Below are 18,701 nucleotides of genomic sequence, written 5' to 3'. Positions count from 1 at the left end.
ACAGGTTTCGCGACGGCGAAATTCAGTTATGCAATGGCTTTCTCAGCTGTCGTTCTTTCATTTCTCCTCACAATCGTTCTTCAATAACCGTCGGTCATGATCACTCGAGACGCCCTTCCGTGCGAGTTGTGACGTACCGGATAATGTTTTCCGTTTTCCCTGTATGCGGTATAAATCTCTGATATGGTGCCTCTTGAAACACCACTTCGGCTGCCTTGATTACGGAAGCTCACGACATGTGACCACCGGCAATTTGCCGTCGTTATATTTGACTTAGCTCCGCCGGAATGCACTCACAACTACGGAGAACACTATTCCGATGACGACCGACACTTGCAGAGTATTGAGGACTTTGCGCCGGCCGCGGGGGCCGGGCGGTTCTAGGCGCTTCAGTCTGGAACCGCACGACCGCTACGGTCGCAGGTTCGACTCCTGCGTCGGGCACGGATGTGTATGATGTCGTTAGGTTAGTTAGGTTTAAGTAGTTCTAAGTTCTAGGGGACTGATGACTTCAGATGTTAGTCCCATTGTGCTCAGAACCATTTGAGCCATTTGAGGAAGTTGCACTGATGCCGTTCCTGTTTTAAATAGTTCAAATGGCTCAGAGCACTATGGGACTAACATCTGAAGTCATCAGTCCTCTAGAACTTAAAACTACTTAAACATAACTAACGTAGGGACATCACACACCTCCATGCCCGAGGCAGGATTCGAACCTGCGACCGTAGCAGCAACGCCGTTCCGGACTTAAGCGCCTAGAATCGCTTGGCCACAGCGGCACAGTCTACAAGGTTTGCTAACATCTGCGTTTATATTCCGGGGTGCATTTGTCGCGGTGTTTCCAAATTCTTATCCACCCCTTCCCCCTGTACCTATGAAAAATAACTTATCCTCCATTTGGCGAGTTTCTAGTTCCAACCGTAGCAGCAACAATTCGGCACCATTGTTGTTACTAGAAATAAATATACGAAAACAGACTAAATACGTGGAATGTTAAAGCGTGTGTCTTATCGCACAGTGTAAACAACAGTGTCATACAAGCGCGGCGCCACTATTTCCGTTTGGTGCCGGGCACACGAGCAGCTACGTCGGCTCACCCCACAGGTATTTCTGCTCCATGGCGCAGAGGTGGTCGTTCTCTGTAGCCATGGCGAGAGAGTTACATTCGTCTGGCCGCCTTCTGTAGATTGCTGACAGATTACGCTTGTGTCGACTGGTGTATCTGAGTGGTTATCCGTTGTGTATGAAAGAAACAAAAAGGAATTCCAGTTCGTTTCTTAAAAACTGTATCATTCGTATTTTAAACGTATTCTTTCTGCTTACCCTCCATTATTTGCTGGACTATGTTTCCTTATGCACAACCCTAACATCCATAAAATGCATACGGAAATTAACACCACGGTACTACTACAATTTTTTTTAAAAAGATCCAGTACTGTTGAACCATGGATTTATTTACACAGAACATTCCTAAGAATTTAATTTATTTACTAGCGATTCATCAAGAACATTAACACATTTAATCACACTATATAAGCGTGGAAGTAGTTGCCAGGGAGTAACTGATGAAATCATAACCAAATTGCTTTAAAAAAATGGGAATTTTATTCACTTTACTAGAGCCTAAAAGCATTAAAAAAACAGATTTAAAATTATAATCAGAAGGCACCCTCTAAATATCAAAGTTACAATTTATTCAAAGACAGAAAGAAACAAATTTTGAATGTATGAGCCTTCGGGCAGAGAACCTTGCTGCTCCCTTTTGACACGGCCGTAGTTACGACCGCTCACAACAGCCTCTGAAAGACTACACTGGTGCAAATCTGCAACACACCAGATAACTTTAAGCTAAAAGTTTTAACAATTTACACACGCACACAAACTATCCCCCCCCCGTAGGAGGGATGGAAATAGTACAAAACACTAAAAGATAAAATATTAACTTTGCCACCAAAGGTGCAACTTGATTTTAACTTCTAAGAAAGTCTTACGGTGAAAGGGTGGCAACTTTATATACTAAAATGATCATTTAAATAAAAGCCCATGAAATGCAATCTTATATAAAATTCTACAGGTTTGGCCAAACAAGTTAAAATGCTCTACAGTACACAGACACCGCCTCTCAAGATGATAGGCAAGATCAAAACATATTTCAGGTATTAGGCCGTTACACTCCAGGCAATAAATCCGTTAACACCAAATCCGACAAACATGATAGAGGCAGCTCCGAACGACAGACAGACACTAACTGCCTATCAAATGTGGACGAGAGACAGGCGAGAAAGCTGGGGACGAGAGACTGACCAAGAAAACAAGTAGAATTTAACAAAAGTAAATCACGCAACATATCACCAATCACTTCTAATAAACTGCGATTTCTCGAGAAGACCTGGCGCAGCACCCCCACATCGCTCTCACGAACCGCTCACTGACAGCCGCTTCAACGGACGCAGGAAGGCGCGCCGATCTTCCGTCTCACGGCGTCGCAGCTCGCACCGGGCAAACTGATGTCGTCGGTTGCCTCCTGTTGCTCTCGTGTCTACCGCGAAGTCACTATCCCTCGCTATACACCGTGGGCTACTGGACTTACGTGGCGACCTCACATGCGCCGATGCTCATGACGGACAAGTCATCTTGTGTCTCAGTGCGCGACCGACCAACCGAACGGTCCAACCGCCAATGATCATTGCCTGAGCAAACTCGAGCAGACTGGCGGCCTGACGCGCAGACTCAGATGCAGGAACTAAGCCCCGACCGGGCGACCACTCGCTGAGTTCTCTTACTGGCGGGGTGGAAAGACTCTCATTTGCTGGCCTTAAAGGTTGATCCGAACGACAGACAGACACTAACTGTATAAGAAATGCGGACGAGAGACAGACTAGCAAACTGGGGACGAGAGACTGACCGACTGGCGAGCTCATAGCGCCCCTTAAATGCACGTGAACAGGCAACCTTTCTCCTTTCCCACCAGAGGGAGACACCAAAGCTGCGATTGCCACAGCGGCGCCACCGCCAGAAAAGGAGGGCGACTCCTTCACACTACGCGCTGCGGCTTGCTCTTCAAAACAGCAATTTTTACCACGGCTCAACGGTGTGGGAGTGAAGTCTTCCTCAGAACTATTGCGCCGAGAGCAAACCTCCTGCTACAGTCAGCGTTGCTCTTCCTGATTCTGTTCTTACAACCGTATGGAATGAATTAATAATGCTCAAATGAAATGAATAGATCGACAGGGAGAAAATCAGAGAAGGTGCAATGACAGTAAAGAAATTTTCTGTTGAAACATCCCAATGGACTACAAAACTGTGCAGGCTGGAACTCGAACCTGGACCCTTTGCCTTTCGTGGGCAAGTGCTCTACCAGCTGAGCTGCCCTCGTCACAGCTTCACCTCTACCACTGCCTCATCTCATATTTTGCAAATTTGCCCTCGAAATGCAAAGATCTCAGGCTCGAGTCCCGACCAGCCACACTGATGAAAAATGCTAGGAAGTTTCAAACCAACGCACACCCGCTGCAGAGTGAAAATTCGTTCTGCAATTTTCAGTTTTCGCTACATGTTCATATTCGTCATAACATCTATGGGGAGGGGGAGCGTGTAAAGATAACATTTTTATTGTTTTCTTGGGTAGTTGGAAAACTCCGGCTTCTGGCGAAAATATTTCCCAGTAAAAGTTAAAATACATTCAATTTCCAACAAAAAATTTCTGTTAATTTCTTCTCTAGAGCTAATAGGTTCCACGTTGCAGAAAATGGAAAAACCGCCAATTCTGAAAATTAGTTTTCTGATCGTATAAAATTAATGTTTACTTTTAAATGAAGAGGGTTAAGAACAAATATTAAGTGTACTACATCTAAGCGCAGTCGAGCCGTATTGGGCGACGTATTGTGCTCTGGGGGGTGTACCGGGGTGGAGATGGTGGGGGTGGAGTGTGCGAGTGCGAGGTAAGGCGGGTCACCGGATTGTGGTTATATACTTCCCTCTATTATACACCCTTGGCCACAGGTATTTATCACCCTAGAAACTTCGCGTGTGTCCCACATACATAACAGTAATTAAATCCTATGGTTTAAATAGTAGTTTATCGGCATCGAAAAAGGCCAAAAACAATGGTCCATCGTGAAGCCATTAATAACACATACGGTCTACTAAAATTTGTCATTTGAAAATTTTTCTGTGTACTAATGAGTTCGCTACATTCGATCCTTGTGCACTCCTATCACTAAACTAGTGTCTTTTTCCTGTTTAGATCTGTGACATCAGTGATAGCGCCGTGTTATGCATGAAAGAAACGAATTTAGTTTAGAAAAACGAGTACAGCTAGAGATTTTGCGTCAGCAGGTGATATCGCAGCTGGCGATTTCGTAAACTATGAAATGTTCACGCCGATCTGTACAGGATGCTATTGGGCGATTCGCCACCACTGGGTCGCAAGCTATTACGCCCAGAACCAAGCAGATCAGAACAGACCGTGAAGACCAAATGATAGTAAGAGAGTCGTTAAACAGTAGGGAAAAAAACTCATTAGACCTCGCTGCTGAGTTGTCTGAAAGTTTTAACAAAACAATGTTTGCTCGCACCACTTGTAGCTGACTTCAGGAAGCTGGTCTAAAAGGCTGTAAAGCCAGAAAGAAGCCATAGCTGCCTGACGAAAATGGAAAGGCTGGTTATGACTGGACTCTAAAAGCTAAACGTTCACCGAGCAAGATTGGTCAAATATCGTGTGGTCTGAAGAAGCAAACATTCGTGTAAGTTTGTCAACTTGGTGCTCTAACAACACATACCAATTTGGGTAGAAAACAAAATGTATTAATTCAAAAACTCGTGAAGTGTTTATTCACATTTCAGATGTTCCGTACACCGGGTGTGACGCATGTCCGTCACCGAATGGGCGAAGGATGTAACCCAGAGTATGTGGTAACTAACGTAAAACATGGTGGAGGGAGCGCTATGATCTGGGGCTACATGAGCGCTGCAGGAGTGAGACAAATGGTCGTATCTGAAAGCCGCATGGATCCTAAAAAGCACCTAGACGTCCTTATTTACTGCCCTCTTTCAAAATCTTTTGCCACCATCATGGACGAGTTGAATTCCAGCACGATAACGCAATTTGCCATAAATCAATCCTGTTGGAAGAACATCCGCAACTGGGCATGATAGCAGAGGTTGAAAATACCGATTCAGTTGTAAATTACTTTATTTTCACACGACCGGTTTCGGACTGTTATAAGCCCATCCTTATGTGTCGTATCTGTGCTGTGGTCCCCTATCGCCGCGTGCACCAGGCGCGGTGTGCTGCCTATAAGTAAGTGCAGAACTCCCGGTGCTCGGGGACCACAACACAGCTACGACACCTGAAGATGGGCTTATAACAGTCCGAAACCGGTCGTGTGAAAATAGAGTAATTTACAACTGAAGCGGTATTTTCAACCTCTGCTTGCCACACAATGGCCGCACAATGACTTGGCTTCGGGAAAATACGAGTAACGTCGAGTTTTCTGGACTGGCCTGCACAGTCACCGGACCTGAAACTTTCTTGTTTTGAAGCGCAATCAAGTCGAACGAAGAATTAAAAGACCGTCAGCGCCTTGAGCGAAACGCCATAAGTGCCGAAGGTTGTAAAAAGCTAGTGTACTATTTATCTAATTTCTGCTGTAATAAGGGCAATGGTTGGCACACAACAAATTGAGATTGTGTTACTATTAAACATAATAAATTCGAACAAATTGTTTCTATTTATTTGATTTTCTAATTTTTTCAACGGTTAAAGTTGCTTGGGGTGCTCCGTACTGTTGGCCAAGGTTGTAGGTGGCAAACTCACGAGTGAACATATGATTCTCCCCTTTACGTCACAAGAAGCAGCTACAGACTCTTTCACAAAGTTATACTGACCCTATGCAGTGCGTCTTACGAATCAGTTGTGACACTGTACGTGGACATGGAAGGCGATGTTTATTTTCCATCAAGTGCGCTAACACTATATGGAATACAGGTTTGAGGTAGTACTAATACTGACGTAAGAAACACATATGCACAGAATCTCTGCACACTGTTCTACACTGCTAGGGGGAGTGTAATTTCGTACTGGGCAGCATTTTCGCTGGAAAACGCGTTTTCGACTTATCCAAGAAACACATAAGAAAGTGACGTTCTCCACGCTCACACTGCGCAGATTTTTTTTTTTTGTGTGTGTGTGTGTGTGTGTGTGTGTGTGTGTGTGTGTGTGTGTGTGTGTGTGTGTGTGACTAGGGCCTCCCGTCGAGTAGACCTTTCGCCAGGAGAAAGTCTTCCGATTTGACGCCACTTCGGCGACTTGCTCGTCGATGGGGATAAAATGATGACGATTAGGACATCACAACACCCAATCCCTTAGCGGAGAAAATCTCCGACCCAACCGGGAATCGAACCCGGGCCCTTAGGATTGACAGTCTGTCGCGCTGGCCACTCAACTACCGGGGGTGGACTCCACAGGTGGCGATCTTGACTGGACTATGCGCTACAGTTTCCCAGTCGTGTGCGCAATGTCGTAAATTCGACGGAATGAGGACATCAGAAATACGAGCGCCGCACTTTGTAGGAAAACGTAGAAGGTAAGTTCGTGGCTGTCACGAAAAAAAAAGAGTGTTACGACGGTATACGCACTTTATGTTGCCAGTGAAATCAGCTCTTCAGCAGCCAGTCGCAAAGTGTGTTCTGAGGCACCAAGTCTTAAAACAGTGTGAATGACGTCTAATCGAAATTAACCGGTTGGCTCTGTAGTTGAAGCTCTGAATTTGCATTCGGGAGGAACGTGTTTATCCCCTGCATCTTGCCGTTTGATTTAGGTGTGACGTATTAATCCAGGATCATCTAAGTTTATTACTAGGATGGTTCCTTTGAAAAAGACAACGACATTTACAAAGCCTAACAGCGTACATTACTTAACAGCTTAAAACCTCGTACTATCAGCTGGTCAGCCGGCCGGAGTGGCAGAGCGGTTCTAGGCGCTTCAGTCTGGAACCGGGCGAGTGCTACTGTCGCAGGTTTGAATCCTCTCTCGGGCATGGATGTGTGTGATGTCCTTAGGTTAGTTAGGTTTAAGTAGTTCTAAGTTCTAGGGGACTGATGACCTCAGATGTTAAGTCCCATAGTGCTCAGAGTTGTGTGAACCATTTGTGCGCTGGTCACCCCAGCTCAGCTGAAGGTTGCCTATCTAACAAGGGGCAACAAGAATTTGATTACCATATTTCACTTATTCATGGAGGTATGTCCCGCCTATGCAACTAATTGAAGGCAATTTGTTTATTGCCATACACGCTTGGCATCTTTTATTTGTGAAGCACCTTCAGTCGCGTGTAATTACATATATGATAAACACGTTATGTGGTAGTTGCAATATGTCATTTGTTACATTTTACCACGTTTTCCTCTTTTAGTTTTTCAGGTTAGAATAAGCTTTTGTAGCACAAATTTTGTGAGGTGAAATCGTTCGGTGTTACTTACGATTTCCAGCGGTGGTAGCGCATGGTGTGTCGTTCTGGAGATGTGCTCATTAGTCTCCATGCTCCAACTGGCTGATCCCGGGGGAGGTTCGAGTCCTCCCTCGGGCATGGGTGTGTGTGTTTATCCTTAGGATAATTTGGGTTAACTAGTGCGTAAGCTTAGGGACCGATGACCTTAGCAGTTAAGTCCCATAAGATTTCACACACATTTGAACATTTTTTTGAAGCTCCAACTGTCCGATTTCCGGGATTGTTTCGCCCACATTTGCTACAATACGTCGCTTACATAATAAATGCTGATAATTCAAGATGTACATAATATAACATTTTGTTAAGCATGAATTTCTTGGGAATCGTCCAGTATGAGGATGGTGAGTAATGAACACATCTCCAGGACCACACACATGTCCTAACAGCGCTGGAAATCGTAAGTAATACGAACGATAATTTCACCTCACGAAATTTGTGCTACAAAAGCAGAGGACAAAAAAAACACATGGCAAAATGTAACATAATAACAAATTGTAACTACCACATAATATATTAATCATATGTAGAAAAAGAAACGTGTATTACACACCACTGAAGATGCTTCGCACATGAAAGTCAAACGCATATGGCAATAAACAAACTGCCTTCAGTTAGTTGCATAGACGGAACGTACTTCCATGAATTTTGAAGCAATTAAGGAACGATACAAAACAGAAAAAATGACGATTTCACATAATTATTTACCGAATTTAAGAATTTAAAATACTGTCGTAATCCACTCATTAAGCAGTATAATCTTACGTTAAAGGTAAGTCCAGTACAAAGTTATTACAAACGATTTAACGTATTTTCTGTAACTCTATTATTTGGCATATTGTCACACGGCTTTGAATCCACATAGAAAAACTCAAGAACTTTTTTTTGACATGTTAAAAGTGGTGTCATCGTCTCCTCCGTTTGAAAGTTCAGCTCCACGGGACAGTGACTGCCGACGTCGTAGTAAGTTAGGTCTGCGAGAACCAGTGAAGCTAGAAAAATTGTTTACTGTCGAGTTCACAAAAGACTTTCTTCAGAGGTAGGAAATGCTTGTTACGTTCTACATGGCTGATTCTTAGAACATACACAAATGTGTTTGATTATTCAAATCCAGCATCGTCTATTGATATTCTTTAGTGTGCCCAGCTACCCTGATTGTCTCCTGCTTTCTAGTGAACGAGGTACTGCTGAGGCTAGCCGAGGTACAACAGTAAGTGCTCGATATGTGCTCCCCTACTGATTCTGCAGATAACAAGTCGATAGTGAAGTTCTTTCCACGTTTGGCGCAGCCTGTTCCTATCAATCTGTTTAAAAGCACTGTTGATGCGCCATCGGGCTTCTGGTAGGTTCGTTGCTGGCGGAGGCGTAAACGCCGAAGCTTTTACACAACTCCACATGAAAAAATCAATGGCGTTAGGTCGGGAAAGCAGGGAGGCCATGACCGAGACTGATCCATTGGTTTGTCAATTTTCTGTTTAAGAATTCAATAACATCGTGATGAAAGTGGGGTGGACCTCCAAACCTGTTGGTAGATGAAGCCCGCACTGTTGGTCTCCAGTTGTGGCATGAGCCAATTTTCCAGCATGTCCTGTGACGATCTGATCGCAGAAAAAACAGAGACCGTAAACTTTAAAGTGTCAGACTGAAAAGAACACCTTAACTTTTGGTGAATCTCAAATGTTCCGCAGGATAGCGTGAGGATTCACTGTCCTCCAAATTGACACATTCTGCTTATTCAATGTGCCATTCACAAAAAAATGTTCCTTCATCACTGAAGCTGTTGCAACTGTGCTGAAATTTCAAAGGATTTGACTTCGTCATTGGGGGTCAAGGCTTGTAGCAATTAGAAGCGGCGAGGCTTCAGCTTCAGCCATATCCTTAAGACCATTAAAATGTCGTGTTGTTGTAGATTAGATTAGATTAGATTCAGTTTTCGTTCCATAGACCCAAAAAATGAGATGATTCTCGTGGGTGTGGAACATGTCAGAAAGTATGACATAAAGACATAAAACAATTCAATATAATACTTACTACTCTGACCAGTCGACAGTCGAAAATAAGCTAATACAATGCAGTAAATTGGGACAGCTAATATTTACAGAATTAACACCCTGTCAGAATGAAACACTGTTATCCACAATTAATAAATGTATCATACGCAAAATACCGAATCTTGACTGTTGCGACGAAGTTTTGTCAAAACTGAAATCTAACATATTTTTACTTAAGATCACTTAACAGTCTCTGTTAAGATATTCATCTATGGAGTAGAAGGAGTTGCTTATCAAAAAGTTTTTCAGACTCTGTTTAAACCGTGCTTTTTCTGGAACAAAGTTTTTATAGGTTGCCGGTAATTTATTAAAAATGTGTTTTCCTGAATATTGGTCCCCATTTTGGACCAAGGTAAGTGATTTTAGGCCTTTATGTAGATTCTTCGTATTGATACTGTGTACTGAGCTATTGGTTGGAAACAGAGATGTATTACTTGCAACAAATTTCATTAAGGAATAAATATATTGAGGAGCTGTACTTAGAATACGAAGTTTTTGGAACAAGTTTCTACAAGATGTTCTTGAATTTACAACACAAATGATTCGTACCACACGCTTTTGCACCCTAAAAACTTTTGCTCGGTTTAATGAGTTGCCCCAGAATATCATCCCATACGACATAATAGAATGAAAGTAAGCAAAGTGTGCAAGTTTTTTTGATATTTGTATCTCCTACATCTGGCATCATTCCCACGGCAAATGCAGACTTGTTAAGGTACTTAAGCAATTCTGTGGTATGCCCTTCCCAACTGAATTTATTATCGAGTTGTAATCCCAGAAATTTAACACTGTCAACCTCTTCGATTTGCATGTCTTCATACGTCATACTCATGTTGGAAGAATGCAGCTCTCTGCTTGGTCTGCTCGTCGACTTCTGCGAGCTACGTACGAAACTCGCCTGCGCGTGGTCATTCGCTGCAGGCCGACGCTTCGATTTCCCCTCGCGGAGGCATCTTGAAGCTTTAAACAGCGCCTACCGTTGCCGAAAGCAGTTTGCAGTTGGCAGATATTTACTGAACTTCGTTGTGGAGTGTCGTTGCATGGTTACTGTAGATGATGTGAATACGTCTGAAGCACAACGTACGCTTTTTCGACGCCTCTCGCCATCTTGCCTAACTGTTCACCGCTGCCATCTCCCAGCAAAAATCTGAAGTGCGACTGCGACAATACAAAACTTATTATGTTTTTCTATAAAGGTTTTGAGTTTTGTCACAATATGTCAATTAATGTAGCTATATTGAGTTTGTGATATCGCCTCAGTCATTTATAATAACCTGTATAACCTGGTTCCTCTCAGAGTATGCTGATAAAATAGCTCCCTACTTAGCAATTATATAAAACCACTCCCTCACAGAAAGATCGTATCTAAAGACTGGAAAATTGCTGAAGAAACACCAGTATCCAAAAAGGCAAGTAGGAGTAATCAGCTGAATTAAAGGCTTATATCACTAACGTCTATTTGCAGTAGTGCTTTTGGAACATACATTGTATTCGAACATTATGAAGTACCTCGAGATAAACGAATTATTGACACATAGCTCGGTTTCAGAAAATATCGTTGTAAGATACAACTAGCTCTTTATACCGATGAAGTAATAAGTGCTATCTACAGGGGATGTCAAATTGATTCCATATTTTTAGATTTCCAGAAAGCTTTAGACGCCGTTCCTTACAAGCGTCTTCTAATCAAACTGCATGCCTTCGGAGTATCGCCTCAGGTGTGGGACTGGATTTGTGATTTCCTCTCAGAAAAGTCACAGTTCGTAGTAATAGATGGAAAGTCATCGAGTAAAACAGAAGTAATATCCGTAGTTCCTCTAGGGAGTGTTATAGGCCCTCTATTGTTCCTGATCTACACTACTGGAAATTGAAATAAGAACACCGAGAATTCATTGTCCCAGGAAGGGGAAACTTTATTGACACATTCCTGGGGTCAGATACATCACATGATCACACTGACAGAACCACAGGCACATAGACACAGGCAACAGAGCATGCACAATGTCGGCACTAGTACAGTGTATATCCACCTTTCGCAGCAATGCAGGCTGCTATTCTCCCATGGAGACGATCGTAGAGATGCTGGATGTAGTCCTGTGGAACGGCTTGCCATGCCATTTCCACCTGGCGCCTCAGTTGGACCAGCGTTCGTGCTGGACGTGCAGACCGCGTGAGACGACGCTTCATCCAGTCGCAAACATGCTCTATGGGGGACAGATCCGGAGATCTTGCTGGCCAGGGTAGTTGACTTACACCTTCTAGAGCACGTTGGGTGGCACGGGATACATGCGGACGTGCATTGTCCTGTTGGAACAGCAAGTTCATTTGCCGGTCTAGGAATGGTAGAACGATGGGTTGGTTTGGATGTACCGTGCACTATTCAGTGTCCCCTCGACGATCACCAGAGGTGTACGGCCAGTGTAGGAGATCGCTCCCCACACCATGATGCCGGGTGTTGGCCCTGTGTGCCTCGGTCGTATGCAGTCCTGATTGTGGCGCTCACCTGCACGGCGCCAAACACGCATACGACCATCATTGGCACCAAGGCAGAAGCGACTCTCATCGCTGAAGACGACACGTCTCCATTCGTCCCTCCATTCACGCCTGTCGCGACACCACTGGAGGCGGGCTGCACGATGTTGGGGCGTGAGCGGAAGAGGGCCTAACGGTGTGCGGGACCGTAGCCCAGCTTCATGGAGACGGTTGCGAATGGTCCTCGCCGATACCCCAGGAGCAACAGTGTCACTAATTTGCTGGGAAATGGCGGTGCGGTCCCCTACGGCACTGCGTAGGATTCTACGGTCTTGGCGTGCATCCGTGCGTCGCTGCGGTCCGGTCCCAGGTCGACGGGCACGTGCACCTTCCGCCGACCACTGGCGACAACATCGATGTACTGTGGAGACTTCACGCCCCACGTGTTGAGCAATTCGGCGGTACGTCCACCCGGCCTCCCGCATGCCCACTATACGCCCTCGCTCAAAGTCCGTCAACTGCACATACGGTTCACGTCCAGACTGTCGCGGCATGCTACCAGTGTTAAAGACTGCGATGGAGCTCCGTATGCCACGGCAAACTGGCTGACACTGACGGCGGCGGTGCACAAATGCTGCGCAGCTAGCGCCATTCGACGGCCAACACCGCGGTTTCTGGTGTGTCCGCTGTGCCGTGCGTGTGATCATTGCTTGTACAGCCCTCTCGCAGTGTCCGGAGCAAGTATGGTGGGTCTGACACACCGGTGTCAATGTGTTCTTTTTTCCATTTCCAGGAGTGTATATTGATGACATAGGAGACAATCTGAGTAGCCGTCATAGATAGTTTGCAGATGATGCTATCAGTTACCGTCTTGTAAAGTCATCAGATGATCAAGATGACTTGCAAAATGATTTAGATAAGATATCTGTATGGTGCTAAAAGTGGCAATGGACCCTGAATAAGGAAAAGTTTGAAGTTATTCACAAGAGTACTAAACGAAATCAGCTAAATTTCGACTACGCGATAAGTCACACCAAACTGAATGCTGTAAATTCAGCTAAATACTTAGGGATTACAATTACAAATATCCTAAATTGGAACGATCACATACATAATATTGTCGGTAGAGCAAACCAAAGACTGAGATTCATTGGCAGAACACTTAGAAGATGCAACAGGTCTACTAAAGAGACTGCTTACACCACGCTTGTTCGCCCTATTCTGGAGTAATGCTGTGCGGTGTGGGATCCGCATCAGGTGGGACTGATGGATGACATCAAAAAAGTACAAAGAAGGGCAGCTCTTTTGTATTATCGCGAAATAGGGGACATGATACTCCAATTGGAGTGGCAATCATTAAAGCAAAGGCGTTTTTCGTTGCGACGGGATCTTCTCATGAAATTTCCATCACCTGTTTTCTCCTCCGATTGCGAGAACATTCTGTTGGCACCCACCTACATAGGGAGAAATGATCATCACGATAAAATAGGTGAAACCAGGGCTCGCACAGAAAAATTTAAGTGCTCGTTTATTCCACGTGCCTTTCGAGAGTGGAACGGTAGAGAGACAGCGTGAAGGTGGTTCATTGAACCCTCTGCCAGGCACTTTTCTGTGAATAGCAGAGTAATCACGTAGATGTAGATGCAGACGTGAAGTTAGGAGCTGTGTATACTCAGGTGACAGAAGTCATGGAACAGCGATATGCCCACATACAGATGGCGGTAGTGTCAGGTACATAAGGTATAAAAGGGCAGTGCATTGGCGGAACTCTCATTTGTACTCAGGTGGTTCATGTGAAAAGGTTTCCGATATGACTATGGCCACACGACGGAAATTAACAGACTCTGAACACGGAGTGGACGTCGGAGATAGACGCACGGGACATTACATTTCGGAATTCGTTACGGAATTCAGTATTCCGCTATCCATTATGTGGGACGTACGACGAAGGCATCCGTTAGGACAGTGCGGCGAACTATGACGCCGTTAGGAGAGTGCGGCGAACTATGACGCTAATGGGTTGTGGTACCAGACGACCGACGCGAGTGCCTGCAGCGCTACACCTGTGATACTGGCCATTAAAATTGCTACACCAGGTAGAAATGCAGATGATAAACGGGTATTCATTGGTCAGATATATTATACTAGAACTGACATGGGATTAGATTTTCACACAATTTGGATGCATATATCATGAGAAATCAGTACCCAGAACAACCACCTCTGGCCGTAATAACGGCCTTGATGTGCCTGGCCATTGAGTCAAACGGAGCTTGGATGGCGTGTACAGGTACAGCTGCCCATGCAGCTTCAACACGATACCACAGTTCATCAAGAGTAGCGACTGGCGTATTGTGACGAGCCAGTTGCTCGGCCACAATTGACCAGACGTTTTCAATTGGTGAGAGATCTGGAGAATGTGCTGGCCAGGGCAGCAGTCGATATTTTCTGTTTCCAGAAAGGCCCGTACGGGACCTGCAACATGCGATCGTGCATTATCCTGCTGAAATGTAGGGTTTCCCAGGGATCGAATGAAGGACAGAGCCACGTGTCGTAACACATCTAAAATGTAACGTCCACTGTTCAAAGTGTCCTCATTACGAACAAGAGGTGACCGAGACGTGTAACCTTGGCACCCCATACCATCACGCAGGATGATCCGCCAGTATGGCTATGACGAATACACGCTTCCAATGTGCGTTCTCCGCGATGTCGCCAAACACGGATGCGACCATCATGATGCTGTAAACAGAACCTGGATTCATCCGAAAAAATGACATTTTGCCATTCGTGCACCCAGGTTCGTCTTTGAGTAGACCATCGCAGGCGCTCCTGTCTGTGATGCGGCGTCAAAGGTAAGCGCAGCCGTGGTGTCCGAGCTGATAGTCCATGCTGCTGCAAACGTCGTCGAACTGTTCGTGCAGATGGTTGTTGTCTTGCAAACGTCCCCATCTGTCGAGTCAGGGATCGAGACGTAGCTGCACGATCCGTGCGGATAAGATGCCTGTCATATCGACTGCTAGTGATACGAGGCCGTAGGGATCCAGCATGGCGTTCCGTATTAACCTCTTGAACCCACCGATTCCATATTCGGCTAACAATAATTGGATCTCGACCAATGCGAGCAGCAAAGTCGTGATACCATAAACCGCGATCGCGATAGGCTACAATCCGACCTTTATCAAAGTCTGAAACGTGATGGTACGCATTTCTCCTCCTTACACGAGGCATCACAACAACGTTTCACCAGGCAACGCCGGTCAACTGCCGTTTATGTATGAGAAATCGGTTAGAAACTTTCCTCATGTCAGCACGTTGTAGGTGTCACCACCGGCGCCAACCTTGTGTGAATGCTCTGAAAAGCTAATCATTTGCATATCACAGCATCTTCTTCCTGGCGGTTAAATTTCGCTTCTGTAGCACGTCATCTTCGTGTGTAACAATTTTAATGGCCAGTAGTATAGGCTCGTGACCTTATCAGTTGAAAAGTAAACGGCTGCAAAACCGTGGCCTGGTCAGATGAAACCCGATTTCAGTCGGTAAGAGATGATGGAAGGGTTCGAGTGTGGCGCAGATCCCGCGAAGCCATGGACCCCAGTTTTCAACAGGGCATTTTGCAAGCTGGTCGTAGCTCTGTAGCGATGTGGGCTATATTTACAAGTAGTCGATAGGGTCCTGTGGATGTGCGCCTACTTGGAGACCACTTGCAGCCATAAAAAATATGTGAAGACAGTAACTGTTCTCGAAAGAACAGAAATCTGCTGATGACCGTGCAGCTTTTCCCTGGAATAAATGATAACTAACTGAAACTCTCAGCTACCGACAGGTGTTGTATACCTCGATGTGGACAGCTGAAAATGAGTGCCTCGACCGGGATCTCCTGCTTACATGGCAGACGCTCTATCCATCTTCATTTTTTTTAAGCTCGTTTTTGTTCGTTATAGTTTGTTGCGATTGTTCGTGGCGGACGTCCCTGACGCCCTTTTTGAGCTCGTTAGTGATTCATTCACTCAGTTTTTTTATTACAAGAGGGCAGCTAACCCTCTGACCGAACACACTGAGCTAACGTGCCGGCAAAAACTGCAGGGACTTATCCTTTGCACGCTTCCCGTGAGACACTCATTCCCAACTGCCCACAATTCTACATATGTAATGTTCCTTATAGACAGTCGCCCAGTCACTCATTACTTGCGCACGCATTGGCGATTCCCGTAAGAGTTTGGGCAACCTGTGCGCATTCGCACAGATGCAGGTCAATGGCTGGGTAGCCTTTAACTATATATACGAAGACAGTAACTGTTCTTGAAAGAACAGAATGCTGTTGATGAACGTGCAGCTTTTCCCTGGAATAAATGACTAACTGAAACCCTCAGCTGCCGACAGGTGTTGTTGATATACCTCGATGTGGACAGCTGAAAATGTGTGCCCCGACCGCCAAAGCGTGCGCGAGTAATGAGTGAATGGGCAAATGTCTATAAGGTACATTACATATGTAGAATTGTGGACAGTTGGGAATGTGAGTCCCACGGGAAGCGTGCAAAGGATAAGTCCTTGCAGTCGCGCTATTCATCTGTGTCCTCGGTGGCTCAGATGGATAGAGCGTCTACCATGTAAGCAGGAGATCCCGGGTTCGAGTCCCGGTCGGGACGCACATTTTCAGCTGTCCACTTCGAGGTATATCAACAACACCTGTCGGCATCTGAGAGTTTCAGTTAGTCATCATTTATAAAAAATATGAAAGTGCGGCATGTCACTGGGCTACAACTATTCGCAATCGGTTTGAAGAACATTCTGGACAATTAGAGCGAATGGATTGGCCACCCAGATCTCCCGACACGAATCTCATCGAACATTTATAGGACATAATCGAGAGGTCAGTTCGTGCTCAAAACACTGCACCCACTACACTTGCGCTGTTATGGACGGCTACAGAGACAGCATGGATAAATATTTCTGCACGAAATTTTCAAAGACTTGTTGAGTCCATGTCACATCGAATTAAATTAAAATCGCTCAAAAGAGGAAAGGCCGCTGGAGCTGATGGGATACCAGTTCGATTTTGTACAGAGTACGCGAAGGAACTTGCCCCCTTCTTGCAGCGGTGTACCGTGGGTCTCTAGAAGAGGGTAGCGTTCCAAAAGTTTGGAAAAGGGCACAGGTCATCCCCGTTTTCAAGAAGGGACGTCGATCAGACGTGGAGAACTGTAGACCTATATCCCTAACGTCGATCAGTTTTAGAATTTTGGAACACGTATTATGGTCGAGTATAATGACTTTTCTGGAGACTAGAAATATACTCTGTAGGAATCAGTATGGGTTTCGAGAAAGACGATCGTGTGAAACCCAGCTCGCGCTATTCGCCCACGAGAGTCAGAGGGCCGTAGACAAGGGTTCCCAGGTAGATGTCGTGTTTCTTGACTTCCGCAAGGCGTTCGATACAGTGTCGTTTAATGAAGAAAGTAAAAGCATACGGATTATCATACCAACTGTGTGATTGGACTGAAGAGTTCCTACATAACAGAACGCAGCATGTCATTCTCAATGAAAAGAAGTCTTCCGAAGTAAGAGTGATTTCAGGTGTGTCGCAGGGGAGAGTCGTAGGACCGTTGCTATTCACAATATATATAAATGACCTTGTGCATAACATAGGAAGTTCACTGAGAATTTTTGCAGATGATGCTGTAGTATATAGAGAGGTTCTAACAATAGAAAATTGTACTTAAATGGAGGAGGATCTGCAACGAATTGACGCAAGGTGCAGGTAATGGCAAATGAATCTTAACGTAGACAAGTGTAATGTGCTGCGAGTACGTAGAAAGAGAGATTCTTTATCATTTAGCTACAATACAGCAGATCAGAAACTGGAAGCAGTTAATTCCATAAATTATCTTGGAGTAGGCATTAGGAGTGATTTAAAATGGAATGACCATATAAAATTAATCGTCGGTAAAGCAGATGCCAGACTAAGATTCATTGGAAGTATCCGAAGGAAATGCAGTCCGAAAACAAAGGAAGTAGATTACAGTACACGTGTTCACCCACTGCTTGAATACTGCTCTCCGTTGTGGGAACCATGCCAGATAGGGTTGAGAGAAGAGATAGAGTAGATCCAACGGAGAGCAGCGCTCTTCGTTACAGGATCATTCAGTAATCGCGAAAGCGTTACGGAGATGATATATAGAAGAGTGGAAGACTCTGCAAGAGAGACGCTCAGTAGCTCGGTATGGGCTTTTATTGAAGTTTCGAGAATATACCTTCCCTCCTACGTATATCTCGCGAAGGACCCATGAGGATAAAATCAGAGAGATCAGAGTCCACACAGAGGCATACCGACAATCTTTCTTTCCTCGAGCAATATGAGACTGGAATAGAAGGGAGAACCGATAGAGGTATTGAAGGTACCCTCCGCCAAACACAGTCAGGTGGCTTACGGATTATAGATGTAGATGTAGAATTTCTGCACTACGACGGGCAAAAGGAGGTCCGAAGCGACAATGGGAGGTATCCCATGACTTTTATCACCTCAGTATGTGTAGATTGAGGCAGCATTACTTACGCCCAAATTATTGTTATTGTCTTCGCCCAGAGTTCAGAATGACAGCACTTAGCGACTTCCTGTAGACTGTAGACATAACTTGAAAGATTTTCGAAACTTCCAGGCTTTTCAGTCTCC

At 45.0% G+C, this 18,701-nt stretch overlaps 1 protein-coding gene and 1 non-coding gene across 2 annotated transcripts in view; both read left to right on the top strand.

Moving 5' to 3' along the window:
• The window catches only part of LOC126267611 (uncharacterized), a 523,505-nt gene that overhangs the window by 463,984 nt on the left and 40,820 nt on the right, over positions 1-18,701 (top strand). The window lies entirely within an intron of this gene.
• Trnat-ugu (transfer RNA threonine (anticodon UGU)) lies at positions 16,603-16,677 on the top strand. The gene has a single exon. It is a non-coding gene; the product is annotated as a tRNA-Thr (tRNA).

The sequence above is a fragment of the Schistocerca gregaria genome, chromosome 4, assembly GCF_023897955.1.
Source record: "Schistocerca gregaria isolate iqSchGreg1 chromosome 4, iqSchGreg1.2, whole genome shotgun sequence".
NCBI classification, from domain to species: Eukaryota; Metazoa; Arthropoda; class Insecta; order Orthoptera; family Acrididae; genus Schistocerca; species Schistocerca gregaria.
This window is presented reverse-complemented; position numbering and strand designations above follow the sequence as displayed.